Below are 16,430 nucleotides of genomic sequence, written 5' to 3' on the forward strand. Positions count from 1 at the left end.
CCAGTGGGAGCAAGAGTGGAGTTATGGGATGGCCCTGACTCACAGGCGAGCTGCTGACTCAGAGGCAGCTGAGACAGAGTAGAGAAAACCACCTGACTAGAGAACCTAGCTACACACTGTACCTCTCTGGAGTCCTGACTTTAGAGGACACCCCAAGCCGGTGACACCCTTCTCTCCTGGCTGTGGCAGGCATGGAAGGAGGCGATATCCCAATCTGCCCTGCAAAGAGCAAGGCTCACATTCCGTGTCTGAGATTGCCCTTACCCTGGTCTTGGAGGTCAGGAGTCCCAGCTCCCCATCTCAGCCTGCTTCATAAGGACTACGGGTGCATGACACCCCTCAGACCTCAGTTCCTCCGTGGTGAATGGAGCTGTCAAGGCCACCGAGAGTATAGCATGCTGGAGCCTTGGCTGACGTTTACCCCACCGTTAGTCTGCCAAGGCTGACTGACGTTATCTTCTCATCCCCATCTCAGTCCCGTGGACGCTAGACTTAGTCCAGGTGACACGAGAATTCCGAGCGACTTTCCCAGCGTGGTCACTGTGCCAGACTGGCAAGGAACTGTGGGACATCAGCTTGGGGTGGTGAAGAAACAGATACCTGATAGCTGGAGACCCAATTCTTATCTCCTGATTCCAGGCCTTTCTGGATCTGTGGGTCCTCCCGAAAAGAGTGAGTTAAAAGTGCTGGGTAGAAGGAAGGAGCTAAGTAACCCACAGTGTCACCAGCATCCGGGGGGTATACAGCTGAGCACAGCCTGAGGAGCGCCCATCAGAGTCCCAGGGGCCTCTACACAGAAGGGATTCTTGACTTCCATACAACAGAGTTTCAGGACAAGTCGAAGTGCGACAAAATCAGAGAGTTCAGTGACTAGGCCAAAGGACAGACACACTTGAAGAGAGTCATGTGAGCACCAGAAGAGCACACATAAAGGCTTCGGCAGCAGCTATATGTACGCGATCTGGGCTCTTGGAGCTACGCTGTTTAAGGTAGGTAATCCACAGCTGAGGCTGAGGGAAAAGAAAAACGTGTTGGACTCTTCACATTTTTACTGGAAATGTTTTTATATTAATGAATGGAATCACAGGGTGATTCATGAGGTTCCTTCCTTGGGCATACACTCAAGGAAGAACTTCAGCTAAGACAAAAACTTAGATAATTTATCCCCCTCCCAGACAGGGTTTCTCTGCGTAACAGCCCTGGCTGTCCTGGAACTCGTGATGTAGACCAGGCTGACCTTGAACTCATAGAGATCCGCCTGCTTCTGCCTCTGCTGGGATGAAAGGCGTGCACCAAAATGCCTGGCTTAAAAAAAAAATTTATGTGTACAGTGTATGTCTATCATTTGCATGCAATACCCACAGAGGCCAGAAGATTTCCCCCTCCCCATAACTGGAGTAAAGGACCATCTTGAGCTTTTTTTCTGTGGGTGCTGGGAAAAAGCAGACATTCTCTCTCTCTCTCTCTCTCTCTCTCTCTCTCTCTCTCTCCCCCTCCCCCATCTCTCTCTCAGATATGTTTACTGCCCTGTCCTTGCAAGGGAGTGAAGACAGACAGACAGACAGAAAGAGCTGGGATCAGGTGGTCTACGCTAATTTCGGTAGGAGCAGCCTTTGTAGGAAACTGTTTTCAGGCGGTAAACTGTGTGGAAGAATGGTGGACATTTTCTGCACACATGGTCAACATCCACACAGGAACTAGAGGAAGGCTTGGCCAGGTCTGAAGCGATTGGGTCTTTGTGGCTATGCCCATGTCAGCAACACACGTTCACTCCGGCCCTGATAGACCCAGGGCTTCCTCTGCTCCCCACAACTTTTTCAGGTTATGTATCTGGGTGTTTCACTTGCATGGGCATGCAGTACCTGCAGAGGCCAGAAGAGGGCGTTAGGTCCCATGGTTGTGAGTTGCCATGTGGGTGCTGGGAATTGAACTCAGGTCTTCTGCAAGAGCAGCTAGTGCTCTTAACCACTCGCTCCAGCCTCCTCGTAGATCAAACTTTAAAAACTAAAGTAGTTTTGCTTGACACAGATTCCCGCCAAAGAGAGGGAGACGTGTTTTTATCCCAAGCGTGTTTTGTCAACTGCGTTTATAACCTTGTTTGTGGTATTCTTCGGAAGGGAGTACAGTTCTGCATATGGTTTCTGTGTAGGGAAGTTTCTAGTCTGTGTGTAGAAACTCCTGACTCAGGTCACAAGAGGTCAAGTGGAGGGGGGGAGGCGGGGGCGACTCTTCTTTGTGTACGCTTCGCCTTTTTCCACGTTTCTATCCAGTCTCACTGGGGCTGGGTAAAAACAATGAAAAATATTTGGAGACCGGCTTGACTCTCCAAGGCCTATTTGGGCTCCTGCTTCTCAGCCTCGCCACATGGGGAAAATAAGTGAGCTGGAATTTTCCTCCCAGACAAATGAGCCACTTGGACCATTCAATTCTTCCACCACCGCACTCTCAGCCAGGGGTCCCTTTTCCTGGAAAAAGAGGGCAATCCTGAGGAACGCTGTTGCTGTGGGGCCCTGAGTGCCCCGCGAAGTGTTCCCAACCGCTATCAACAGCCCTCTCTGGATTAGGGCCCTGTCTGCACAAGGCCTTGTTTATCTGAGCGTATTGTTTAGGTCTGCATCTATTAACTCGTTTTGTGACAGCATCTTAAGTTTATAATTATTATAGAATTTATACCACCACACTTGAACCCTCATATGTGTTTTCATGGTTTAAATTCTGCCAACATTTTAAACATTCTTTCTGCTTGGCTACTCAGTGGACAGGAAATTACCTTATGGAAATTCTTTTTCTCACTACAGAGTTTAGTTACTTTTATCTGGGATTTTTTCTTCTTTGTATTTACGTTAACATTTTTGCTTTGTATATAATTAAGCTATGAGCATGTTTAAAGCTGCCACTAGCATTTTGCACCTTTTTGGCTTTTCTTTACAGTATTTTAATACAGGGGAACATACAGACATAAATCCATCCATCCTGAGAGCTGCGCACGATTTAAAGTATCTCTGGGCCCTCAAGTAGCTACAATAAACACTAAAGTTGTTTCCAATTTCCCAGTTATAAGTTATGCTGCGACAACCATGACTTGAAACATGCTTGTGTTCACACATTTGTGTGTTTGTTTCTGTAGGATATATCTCCAGCCAAGAATTATTGAGTAAAGAGGATGACTATTTAAAAAATATGGGAGAGGAGGCACACACCAATAACCCCAGAACTCAGGAAGTGGAGGCAGGAGGACCATCATAGCAAGACCATGTCTCTGTCTGTGCGTGTGTGTGCATGTGTGTGTGTGCGCGCGCACGCGCACGCACATCTCTCTCCCTCTCTCTGTCTCTGTCTCTCTCTGTCTCTCTGTCTCTTTCTCTGTCTCTTTCTCTCTCTCTGTCTCTCTCTCTGTCTCTCTCTCTCTCTCTCTCTCTCTCTCTCTCTCTCTCAGGTTACTGGCATTGGGTATGGTAGCATATACCTGTAATCCCAACACCCAGGAAGTAGAAGCAGGAAGACAGCAAATTCTAGACTAATCTGAGCTTCCTAGAGAGACCATGTCTTCTAGTAAACAACAACATCGAAAGTTACTGGAACCCAAAGTCCGAGCTCCCAGCACCTAGGCTTTTGATAGAGGGTCTCCTGTAGCCCAGGCTGGCCTACAACTTTCAGTGTAGCTGAGAATGGCCTTGAACCTCTGATCTTTCTGCCACAGGAAGCACCATACTCCACTGGAAGTTCCCTTTAAAATACACAAGGTTAGAGCTGAAGGAAGGGCTCTGTAGTTAAGAGTCCTTGTCGCTCTTACAGGGAACCCAGGTTTGGTTCCCAGCACCCATGTGGTGGTTCACAACCATGCCCAACTCCAGGGCCGGAGGATCCAAGACCCTCTTTCGGCCTCCACAGAGCCCTGCAATGCCCACAGCACACAGACACACATGCACGCAAACACCCATACATGTAAAATGAAAAATAAATGAACCTTAAAAAAAAAGAATTAGAATGCACAAAGTTATAATGCCTCTAGGAAGCTTAAGAGGAAAAAAAAGCCACTGGGTGTGGTAGCACACGCCTTTAATTCCCAGCACTTGGGAGGCAGAGGCAGACGGATCTCTGTGAGTTTGAGGCAGTCTGGTCTACAGAGTGAGTTCCAGGACAGCCAGGACCGTTACCCAGAGAAACCCTGTCTCAAAAAAAACAAAAACAAAACTCCAGCGTGAAAATGAGAAGAAAACAACTGGATCTGGCAGGCTTCCCTAGCCTTACTGGGAAAGCCTGGGAGCCGTCAGGTTTACTGTAAGCGCCATAAACAAGCAGGGAAAAGAGATCAAGATCTCACTGACCAAAGCCCCAGGGCCCCTGACCAGGCAGATGGCCCCACGCTCCATCTGATGCTCTTCGGGTTGGGCCTCCCTGCCAGGTTCCAGGAGCACCCTACGTCACGCTTTCAAGTTCTGGGGACTACTCAGTCCTCACCATGACGACGAGCTGAGGAGGGAAGTCAAGGAAAGACTGGTTCAGGTGAACCTTAGAGCCTGCGTGGGTTGCCCAGTGTCCTTGTCAATGGTTTCCTGGCTCGGGCCAGATCCTGGACTCCTCAAGACAGTGGGTGGAGCCCAGCGTTAGGGTGCTAGCTGTCTGCTGGGAGGAAGCTGGGGGGTGGGGCTCCTCCATGAGATGAGGTTCTCAGCCCACTCTGGACTACAGGGATGTGTGTTAACAACTGAGGGTATAATTTCCTGGGTGCTTCAGAGCCTGGTAAGGAGTCCCTGATCGGAGCAGGGACGTAGTGGCATGGCAGTTGGATGCCATCCAATCTTCCCGTATCAATTCCCTGTCTTGTGTCTGATGACATGCAGGTCTGCATCCCCAGTCCCCTCGAGGGCCTGTCATCTCCCTGGCTGGCCCTCGTTAGCGTCTCTGGCCCTGTCCTGGCAGCTCCACAGACCCTGGGGTTGGGTTTTCGTGGACAGTCACTGCCAGACATGAGAAAAGTCACATACAGGGGCCTAACAAAGCTTGTGGAAAATCCTCAGCTTGTCAGAGTCCCGTCCCCTCCACAGAGGCCGGGGGCAGGGGGGGGGGCACCTTCCCGGGGCTGCGCTCCTCTGCTTCCTCCTTATCTACCTGTGACAGAGTGATAGCACCTGCTGTCTGTTCTGCCTCAGACACCCTCAGCGGCTCCTCGCCGCCCAACACAGTTGGCAGGTGGTATTCCAAGGCCCACCCTGGCCACGAACCCAACCCCTGCTGTTTCGACTCCCACCTCCATCCTTCGAAGTCTGCCCTCCCTAGCTGAGACACACCCTGGCTGACCTCCGCACATCACCCACCACCAGGCATTCCTAGCCCTCTGGGGTGAAGCGTCATCTTGCTTCAGTCCTAAGGCAGTACAAGCCACCCCTGCCACAAACCTTCCCGTCTCGTGGCCATGACAGGAAAATTTTTGTGCTCCCTGTGGACGTCTTGAGGGCTGGTTTTTGTCACTGTTGGTGGTGGTTTGGTTTGGTCCTTGTTGTTGTTTTGTTTTCAGAGGCCTTTGACCTCTGATGTCCTCTGCACACTTACTGCCAAGCCCAGGTCACACTTTTTTTTCTCTTCGCTGGAACATCCGGGCCGCTCCTCACTCCCAGCTCCTGCTCCGCTTTGATTCACCCTCCCTCCACTCACTTCCTGGTGCTCTCGGGACCTCCAGCAACACATCCATGCCTCCATTCCGGCTCCACAATAGGCTGTGAGTTCCAGAAGGCAGAGAGAGACCCAATGAGCTCAGCCTAGAGACTGGTACCAGGAGTGCCTGTCGTGTGTGTGTGGTCTCAGAACTCTCCCTCTCCCTGTATCAGTGCAGTGTTGGTGCCACCCTTTTGGTCTCCAAGATCTTCATGTAGGTAAGATGCCTCCGTCCCTCCATGTGTCTACACATGCAGAGAGCTCATCCTTCTTCTCCCCATTTGCTTCTTGGAACTTCCAGACTCCGTGGCAGGGACTCATAGTCTCCCTTGTCTATTTCTAAATGCTTAGTGGTACCAGCTTATTGTCATAACTGCGCCCCCCACCCCCACCCCCAGCCACTTGCTCTTCCATCTCCCAGGCTGGTGAAGGCTCTGTATGCATGGACCATGCCGAGCCCTGGGTTCCCCAAGCGCCAAACAAGATCTAACATACGAAGTATCCATGAAGTGAATTGGTTACTGAAAATGAGGAAGCCTTGTTTCACTTGGCTTCTTCACCCTTGATGCATTTACTCATGTGTCTGGTGGTGACTGAGTTCTCCTTTGCCGGGCATGGCCACATGCAAAAGCTGTTAAGGGTTGCAGGTCTGACCAGCGAGCTCCTGCTAGGCAGGTGTGTGTCGCCTTCACAGTGCATCAGTAACCCCCCCCCCCACAACTGTGCTCACGCCGGGTGAGAGTGCTGTGACGCTGAAGGGCCATAGGGAAGTCAACGATGGCCACAAAGCTAGCAGAGGGAGAGAGGGGGTTATCGGCAGTCGGGACAGAGGCAGGAGGAAGGCACAGTGGCACTAGTGAGTGTGATGAGTGCCCATAGATGCTGGTGGGCAGTGGCCTGGGCAATAGGGAAACCCTAGAGATTCGGCTGTGCATGCTACCATGCAGGCTCCTCATCCACGTCTAAGACAGAAGAGCCGGCTGCTCCTAAAATCTGCTGTGTGTGCCTGTGGCTTTTGCATTCATGTTCCCACATTGCTCTTGGAGGACGTGCCTCTAGAGACCTCTGGGCCATCCAGAAATCATTGCCTATGTGATCAAGTCTGAAAGCCTCGCTGGGTCAGAAGTCTTTGCACATGGGCCTCCTCCTCCTCTTCCTCTCACCTCCTCCCATTCCTCCTACTTGGACTAGCCTCTGCCCCAACATTATCCCTTCTCTGAGATAGCTCTCCGGAACAGAAGACTCCATTCTTCCTTAAGGCTAGCTCCGGCACCGCTGCTGTGGAAACCTTCACAGAACCTCCCATCTCTGTCTGTCACAGTCACGCTTTGCTAGCCCCCAAACATGCCAGACCATAAGAAGTGAGCATGGCATCGATGAGCCAGCATGTTCCTGGAGATGTGATGAGGGGTGGGGAGGCCAGATGCGTTTGGAGATCCTGTTGCAGGAAGATGGCCCACGGGTGTGAGGACACCGCCCTGAGAACCACAGGGTCTGTCTCTTCAACCTGCAGGGCTGTTTCAGGGCAGGAAACAGAATTTCTGGGGGTCCACAGGACAGGTGGGTGTCCTCAGTATGGAAGTGCAAGCCAACAGCTTTCCAGTAGCAGAAGTCACGTAGGAGAGATGTACCAACTAGCTCACCTAGGTAGCCAGGACAACAACCCCTTACCTGGGCCTGAGACTCAATTTTGCCTCCAAGTCTTCCCAAAGCAGCTGTGGGACCCCAGATACGCCACTTGCCCTCCAGGCTCTCCTTCTCTTATCTATACAGTGGAGATAATAGCAGGACATCGATTCCCTGTGACCCCAGCCTGAATAAGAAAATGGAAACGAAAGTATCTTGCAAATGATGCAGCCTCAGCACAGATGAAAAGACCACAGACAAACTAGAAAGTTCTGTGCACGTAATACTATCGAAAGAACACAAAAAAAAGACGCAGTTTTCTGCATTTGTGGCAGTAGGGTTAATGGTACAGCTTGCAAACTGTCCCAACAAGTCAATAAAAGACAAAAAAAAAAAAAAAAAAAAAAAAAATAGGAGCCGGGCGGTGGTGGCGCACGCCTTTAATCCCAGCACTCGGGAGGCAGAGCCAGGTGGATCTCTGTGAGTTCGAGGTCAGCCTGGGCTACCAAGTGAGCTCCAGGAAAGGCGCAAAGCTACACAGAGAAACCCTGTCTCGAAAAGCCAAAAAAAAAAAAAAAAAGAAAGAAAAGAAAAAAATAGGAAAGTGGACAAAAGACATCTATAGAAGGAGGAATGATAAACACATGAAAACAAGTGTTCATTTTATCGAAAATTCTGGAAGAGAATATTAGAACACTAGCAAATCAAAGCTTGTTTCTAGGAGATGTGTTTGTGCATGTGTGCGTGCGTGCGTGCGTGCGTGCGTGCGTGCGTGCGTGTGTGTGTGTGTGTGTGTGTGTGTGTGTGTGTGTGTTAGTGCTGGGGGTGGAACCTAGGACCTCACACATACTAGGCAAATTCTCTAACACTGATCAGCACCCCCAGCCCTGGGAAAAAAACTGTAAAGACCAGTAATATTCAGTGTCAGCAGGAACATTGTGATGCTGGTTTTCCCACACAGCTGTGGAAGTGTACAAGCATACTGCCTCTTTCAGAGGACAGTATTTCCACATTTCCAGTATCTACACTGACCAGACGTCACTTTTCTAGAATTGGATCCAGCTCAAATGATTGCATTTGTGCCCAAAGGTTCATGTGTTCACTGAGGTATTGTTTACAACAGAAAAAAAAACCCAGAAGGAATGGAGGTGCCCATTGGTTAGAAGACTGGAGAGACCTCACATGCAGCAACGTAAAGTAACTAGAGTATCCTGGCTGTGTGGTGGTGTGTTCCCATAATTCCAGCATGCCAGAGGCTGAGGCGGGATGACCATGGGTTTAACCTGCTTAGCTATGTAGCAAGACCCTGTCTCAAGGAATAAAACCCAAACCAAAGCAGTAAGAACAACCAGGTAAATCTTTGTACTTTTAAGAAATGTGTCCTGAGGTCTCAAGAAAATGACCACAACATCCAGAGTATTTTGGCAATGCAAAAAGTTTTACTTTTCGTTCCTAACACAAAGGCATCCTGTGCACCGTGAGCCATCAGAGCTTGGCTTCAAATTATTACACGATTCACTGGTTTAAAATGTGGCCATTGATGAGCAGAATACGATTCTGAGCACTGAGTGTAACCTTAAACACATACTTTGGTTCCAAGAACTGCTGACCGCTGGCTAGTTGACCCTCGCTAGACTTGACACCAAGCTAGAGTCATTTTCAAAGAGGGACTCTCAATGGAGAAAATATCCCTGCCAGATTGGCCTTTGGTGCATTTTCTTGATTAATAATCAGTGTGGGAGGGTCCAGCTCACTGTGGGCGGTGCCACCCTGGGGTGGTGGTCTTGGGTGCTATAAGAAAGTAGGCTGAGCAAGTCATGAGGAGCAAGCCAGTAAGCAGCACCCCTCCATGGCCTTTGCATCTCCAGGTTCCTGCCTCGAGTTCCTTCCCTGACCGGCAGTGTAAGCAAAATAAAAACCCTTTTCTCCTCAAGTTGCCTTTGGTCATGGTGTTTTGTCACAGCCATGGAAACCTAAGACACTGACCTTGGGGGAATTTGAATTTTTGCCTCACATCTGTTTTTACAATGGTTTTTGAACAAGGCTTTGTCTTGGTTTCATCCTTTGATAGAAAAGACAGTACATTTCCTCCACGCGTTCCACATAATGACATGGAAAGATTGCTGAGATGTGCTGTTGATTGTTGGTTTGTGTGTGTGTGTGTGTGTGTGTGTGTGTGTGTGTGTGTGTGTGTGTGTGTGTCTGATTCTGGATTTCATCACTCTGAGTCCCCACATGTGTCTGTCTGTTCCTTCAACAGTGCCACAGGGCAGCTTTCTGGGAGGCGAGATAGAAAGACAGGAAAGGTGAGGAGGGCATGGGGAATAAAGAGAGGCCCTCCTATCGCCCATATAGACCTGGCTGCCCAAGTCACGAGTTTCTACATACTGACTGACTGCAAACTGCCCTAGACAGAACCCAGAAGCATACACTTCCTAAAACCACCACAAACAAGGTTGTCAAGGTGACCAGTGGAGGCAGCAGACACATTTTCTCTTCTCTCTCGACCTCGGTTACACGGTACCCGAATAACTAACTCACCCAGCTGCAGTTGAAGCACTTAGCTGTGCTCTGACGGTCACACGCGACTCTCTTCAAACATCTCTGCCCTTTTTTTTCCTAATCATTACACCCACTGGTTTTGCTTCATTTTGCCTTGTCCCAAAATTCTTTTCTGCTTCAGTGTAAATCAAGAATCCTGTCTGCATCTGTGTGGCGACCCCTGGGAGCTGATGGGAGGTCCTCAGTCTGCACCACGGCACATCAAGTTGATTTCCCCTGCTACCGACAGGACGAGTCCTTCCAACTTCGTTGGTTTCTTCCTGGCTTTCCCATTTTTTTTTCTTTCTCTTTTTTCTCCCTCCCTCCCTCCCTCCCTCCCTCCCTCCCTCCCTCCCTCCCTCCCTCCCTTTCTTCCTTTTGTTTTTGTTTTGTTTTTTTTTCCAAGACAGAGTTTCTTTGTGTAGCCCTGGCTGTCCTGGATCTTGCTCTGTAGACCAGGCTGGCCTCGAACTCACAGAGATGCGCCTGCCTCTGCTTTCTGAGTGTTGGAATTAAAGGCATGCACCACCATGTGGTTATCTTTGTGTCTCTGTGTGTAGTATGAGTGTGTACATGTTTGTGTGTTCACGTGCATATGTGTGTGTGTGTGTGTGTGTGTGTGTGTGTGTGTATTAACATCAGGGCTTTTCCAGATCACTCTGTATCTTATATACTGAGGAAGGTTCTCTTCACATGACCTCAGAGATTGCTGATTTGGCAAATCTAGCAGAGATCTCTCATCTCCACCTTGTATGTACTGAATTCACAGATGAGCCACCCTGCCCACTCAGCATCTATGTGGATGCTAGACATCTGAACTCTGACCCTCACACCTACACCACTGGCCCTTTACCCTCTGAGCCATCTCCCCAGCCCTCCTTCATTTTCCTATATAAATTTTAGGATCAACTTGTCCATTTCTAGAAATGTTTCCGTAGAAAAATTTGGATTTTTTTCTGCTGCAATTTTTATTGGATTTTCTTTTTTGAACCTCTAGCTTCAAGTGGGATAGAATTGACACTCTTAACAAAATTAGGCCAGGCAGTGGTGGCGCACACCTTTAATCCCAGCACTCGGGAGGCAGCAGCAGGCGGATCTCTGTGAGTTCGAGGCCAGCCTGGACTACAGAGTGAGTTCCAGGAAAGGCACAAAGCTACACAGAGAAACCCTGTCTCGAAAAAAGAAAAAGAAAAAAAAAAAAACTAAACTAAATTTGCCAGTTCATGGACATGGCATGTATCTCAACATTTAGTTATGTCTTCGTCAGTGTTTGTATTCTACACACAGTTAAGACTGCGTATCCGTCACACTTTTCCAGTGTGGTTAGAAACGGTGGCTTTGGCTGAAGGTAGGTGATCTTGTCCCTGCTCAGCCTTCTGTTCCTTGCTGTGTACTTAGGGAACTTGTTTGGTTTCTAAAAATAAATGACTTTATTCATATATAAGTAACAACAGCGTTCTTCCAAAACTAAGTATCAGGCTCTTCATTTTTTTTTCTGTTTATACACCTCCTGTTGGCTTAGTTCTTGATGTACCAGCGTATTTTAATAGAACTGATTTTCGTACATTGGTTTTGTTTATGTGTCCTTAATTTTATTGGCCTTCTTATTAGTTTTTTTTTTTGATAGCTTTTTTTGGTAGGTTTTTAAAAAAAGTTTATGAAGACACTCATTTTATCTCCTCATAGAGGTATTTCATTTCTTCTTTTTAAATGTGTGTGCCCTTTGTTTACTTCCCTACCTCACTACAGTCTAGTACAGTGTTTAAAAGGAGAATAGACATCCTTGCCTGTTTCTTATTTTAGGAGGAAAGTATTCATTCCATCACTATTCGTTTGATTTTTTTTGATTGTGTGTGTGTGTGTGTGTGTGTGTGTGTGTGTGTGTGTGTGTGTGTGTGTGTAGCAGTCTGTAGCTGGCCTTGCATTCATTACAATCCTTCTGCCTCAGCCTCTCAAGTGCTGAGATTACAGGTGTGAGTCATGTCCAGCTTCCAAGAGTTTTTAAAGATGAGGAGTGGACACTGGCTACTGTCTTTTTTGTGTTTGAGCTGATGAGTGTCATTAGGGTCTTTTACAGGAGCATGGGCAACACCCCTGAAGAAAAAGTATCTCTAAAACGAATTTCCTGTACACAAAAAAATAGTTTGATTTTAATTTTCTTACCCGAAGAGCATCTTTGCCTTTCGATGGATATATTTAGACTACTCACATTTGCAGTGATAGTTAATACAATGCATTTAAACCTACCACCGAGTCCGACCTTTCTGTCGGCTCCCGGTCCTCTTTCTCTGCCTGTGCCGGTCTCCTTTTGTATTAACTGTGTTTTGGTTTAGACTCGCTATTGGCTTACACCATTGGCCGTTTCCAGCAGTTATCTTAGGTTTAACAAGCACAGGACTTTAGTTCAGAAGGGTCTACCTCGAGAACATTCTGTTGAACTAAACAGCGCACCGACACCACTCCGCAGTGTGCCCCTTGCACGCTTCGTGACACTCTTGTCGCTCGTTTTCCTCCAGCCTGTGCACAAGACATGACTGCTGTTTCTGCTCTAACCAGACATCGGCGCACAGTGGCCTTTGGACCAAATGGAAACTGCTTCCCTTTTTTTTTTTTTTTGTTTTGTTTTGTTTTGAAAATGGTTGGCAGTTACTCTCAATGGTTTACACATCATCTGCGCCATGCATGGGCCACAGTGACCACCATGGCGAAGTAGCTGCTACAAGGTTCGTACGACCCGAAGACCTAAAATGCTCTAAAGCCCGCTTAGACAATTGTCTTTTCAGTAATTAAATGGTAGTTGTGTTTTAGCCACCTTTATTCCATTCTTAGCAATCTTTTTTTTTTTCCTTTTTCTTTTTAGGTAGATAACCAAGTTTCTGATTTATACCCCATTCTTTCTCTAGAGGAACCCCCCACCCCCCAACACACATATCATCACCACCACCACCATGTACTTATTTGCTTGGCAATAACCATAGTCAGCTTTTGTTTGCTTTGTTTCTGAGGGGTCACTCATTTAGGTCTGGCATTTCCATATGGTTCCATGGCCTTTTCGCCCCCCACATCAACTCAGGGTCCACCACCCATAAAGCAGTTTCATCCCGTGTCTCCCTCCAGCCCCCTGGCAACTGCTAGTCCACTGTCTCTGTGGACTCACTTATTCTGAGTGTTTCAGACCAATGGGGTTATGTAGTATGCTGAAGTTTGTACCTGGCTTCTTTTACTGAGCTCTGTATTCTCAATATTTACTCATCGCTTTTTAAGTTATTTATTGAGAGAGGATGAGAGGGAGAGAACGTTTGAATGGGAAGGGACCAAAGGATGACTCCCAGGTGTCGGGGTATTGTGTTCCCCAAAATATTGTGGACCCTAATAAACTTATCTGGGGTCAGAGAACAGGACAGCCACAATATTAAACATAGAGGATAGGCAGTGGTAGCACACACCTTTAATCCTAGCATTCCAGAGGCAGAAATCCATGTGTTTAAGGATACAGCCAAGCATGGTGACTCACGCCTTTAATCCCAGAAAGCGAGCCTTTAATCCCAGGGAGTGATGGCAGAAAGCAGAAAGATATATAAGGCGTGGAGGACCAGGAACTAGAAGCATTTGGCTAGTTAAGCTTTCAGGTTTTCAAGCAGCAGTTCAGCTGAGATTCATTCTGGATGAGGACTCAGAGACATCCAGTCTGAGGAAACAGGACCAGCTGAGGAACTGGAGAGGTGAGGTGGCTGTGACCTGTTCTGGTCTCTGATCTTCCAGCATTCACCCCAATACCTGGCTCAGGTTTGATTTTATTAACAAGAACTTTTAAGATTCATGCTACACCCAGAAGTCTGTTCTCAATCCTTCCAGCAGGTGGGTCCTGGGGATCCAACCCATGTTGTCGAGCTTTGTGGTAAGGGCCTTTACCAGGTGAGCCGTCTTGCCAGCCTGGGATTTGTTCATCTTAAACTATGGGTACTTCATTCCTTTTGTAGCTAAGTAATATTCCATGCACGGTGGTGCCACATCCGGTGATGCTATTTGTTAGCTGATTTCATCTTCTGGCTGTTGGATATAGTGCTGAGTTGAACATCCGTATGTAAGCATTGGTTTGGGTTGGGTCTCTATTTTCAGTTCTGTCGATTACACCTAAGGGTACAACTGCTGAGTGTGTTTGTTAGTCAGCGTTCTCTAGAGGAACAGAACCAACAGGATGAATATATATTCATATATATATATTCATATACATATATATATATGATTTACTAATATGGTCTATTAAATAAGCTTGTGCTGAAACAACACAAATAGTAACAACAACTGACTCACACCTGAGAGCTGGGAGTCCTGGTTGCTCAGTCCCTGAGGCTGGGAGCCTGAACAATAACATGATCCCACCGTAACTGTCTCTCACTACGGAGGTGGACAACCTGGTAGTCGCTCAGTCCGCAAGGCTGGTTCCTTAGCAGCCTCAATCTGGTGCCTAGAAGGTTCCTGGAGAGCTGCTGGCCCCTAGTCAATAATGAAAGCCTGGACACACGGGTTCAGACAACGCCAAGGGACTCGGCAGCAGCAACGGCAGAACAATCAGCTTGGCAGCGAGGGAGAAGGACGAGGGAGCAACAGGCGAGTGGCCTTCCTTCTGTCATACTCTTTTGTCTGAACTGCTGCCAGGAGGTGCCACCCATAGTCAGGGCACATCAATTAAGGCAGTTGGGACAGTTCTTCTAGTGAGCTCTACTTGGGTGATTCTTATTTGTGGCAAGTTGACATTAAAATCAACCATAATACTCCATCATATGAGAAGTCTGTTGTTACCTTTTGAGGGGGGTAGGGCTTGAGACAGGGTTTCTCTGTGTAGTCCTGGCTGTCCTGGAACTCACTCTGTAGACCAGGCTGGCCTCAAACTCACAGAGATCCACCTGCTCCTGCTTCCCGACTGCTGGGATTAAAGGCGTGCACCACCATGCCCAGCTTCTGATGCTAACTTTTTGAGGAACTAGCAAACTAATTTCCATAGAAGCCACGCCATATTACGTTTCCACGAGCAGTGTGTGGGAGTTCTGGTTTGTCTGCATCTGCATCAATACTTGTTCATTTCTGGGGGGGAACGGGACTGTTTTTTGAAACAAGGTCTTACCACAGAGCCCTGGCTGGCCTGGATCTCATAAAGACCTGTCTGCCTCTGCCTCCCCAGTGCTGGGATTAAAGATGTGCGCCACTGTACACTGCTGCTTTCTGAACTTTTTTTTTTATAATGATGACCAGTGTAGTAAATGTGACACATCATCTCATTGTGGTTTTGGCCTACACTTCCTTAGTGACTTATGTGACTGAGTATCTTTCCATGAGAAGTGCTGGCCATTTGTATATATTCTCTGGAGAAATGTCTACTTAATTTTTTTGTGCATTTTAAATCTGAATTGTTTGTCCTTTTGTTAATGAGTTGTAGATTACAGCTTTCATTCATATACGTGTGTGTGTGTGTGTGTGTGTGTGTGTGTGTGTGTGTGTGGTGTGTGTGTGGTGTGTCTGTGTGTGTGTGTGTGGTGTGTGTATGTGTGTGTATGTGTGTGTGTGTGGTGTGTATGTGTGGTGTGTGTGTGTGTGTGTGTGTGTGTGTGTGTGTGTGGTGTGTCTCTGTGTGTGTCCATTCTGTGCACAGCCTTGTTCAGCATGTGATTGGCAAGTGCTTTCTTCCATTCCCCACGTCATCTTTTCATTCTCTTGACATTGTCCTCTGCTGCCCCAAAATGTTCAGTTTTGACAAAGCCCAGTTTATCCAGTTTTTTCTAGATTGCCTGTGTTTTGAGCGACAGGGCTAAGAAACCACATTTCTTAGTTGGGTGATGAATGTCACCCCTGAACTTTATTCATTTATTTTATTTATTTGTATTTTATGTATGAGTGCTCTGCATGTGTGCCTGCAGGCCAGAAGAGGGTATCAGATTCTCTAACGGATGGTTGTGAGCCACCATGTGGTTGCTGGGGAATTGAACTCAGGACCTCTGGAAGAGCGGCCAGTCCTCTTAACTCCTGAGCCATCTCTCCAACCCCCCTGAACTTTATTCTAAGAGTTTTAATCTTTTGCCTTTGATTTGCTTCATCTTTGGTTAATTTTTACCTATGGTGTGAAGGAGGCTCCACATTTGTTCTTTGAGACACTGACACCCAGTGTGCTCTGTAGATTTGTTGAAAGAAACACTCTTTCCCCCCCACTGAATGGTCTTGCACTCTTGTGAGGGTTTACGTCCCAATGCCTGGTTTTGTTCTATCGATCTGAGTCTACTCTCAGGCCAGTGCCATACTGCTTTGATTCCAACAGGTTTGTAATAAGTTTTTGAAATTCACTCCTCCAACCTAGTTCTTCTTTTCAAAATGGTTTAATCATTTTATGTCCCTTAAAATTCTATGTGAATTTCAGTCGGCCTTTCTATTTCAGCAGAAAAATGGCTATTGAACTTTGGGTAGGAATTTCACCGATACTCAGTTTGCCATCTTGGCAGTATGATTGTCTCCAATGAAATCTTTTCATTGAGGTCTTCTGAACTTCAGGGGCACTTCATGATTCAGTGTGTAAGTCCTGCACTTCCTCGGCTACATTTATTCCCAATTGAAAATAA

Source organism: Peromyscus maniculatus, chromosome 19, assembly GCF_049852395.1.
Source record: "Peromyscus maniculatus bairdii isolate BWxNUB_F1_BW_parent chromosome 19, HU_Pman_BW_mat_3.1, whole genome shotgun sequence".
Taxonomy (NCBI): Eukaryota; Metazoa; Chordata; class Mammalia; order Rodentia; family Cricetidae; genus Peromyscus; species Peromyscus maniculatus.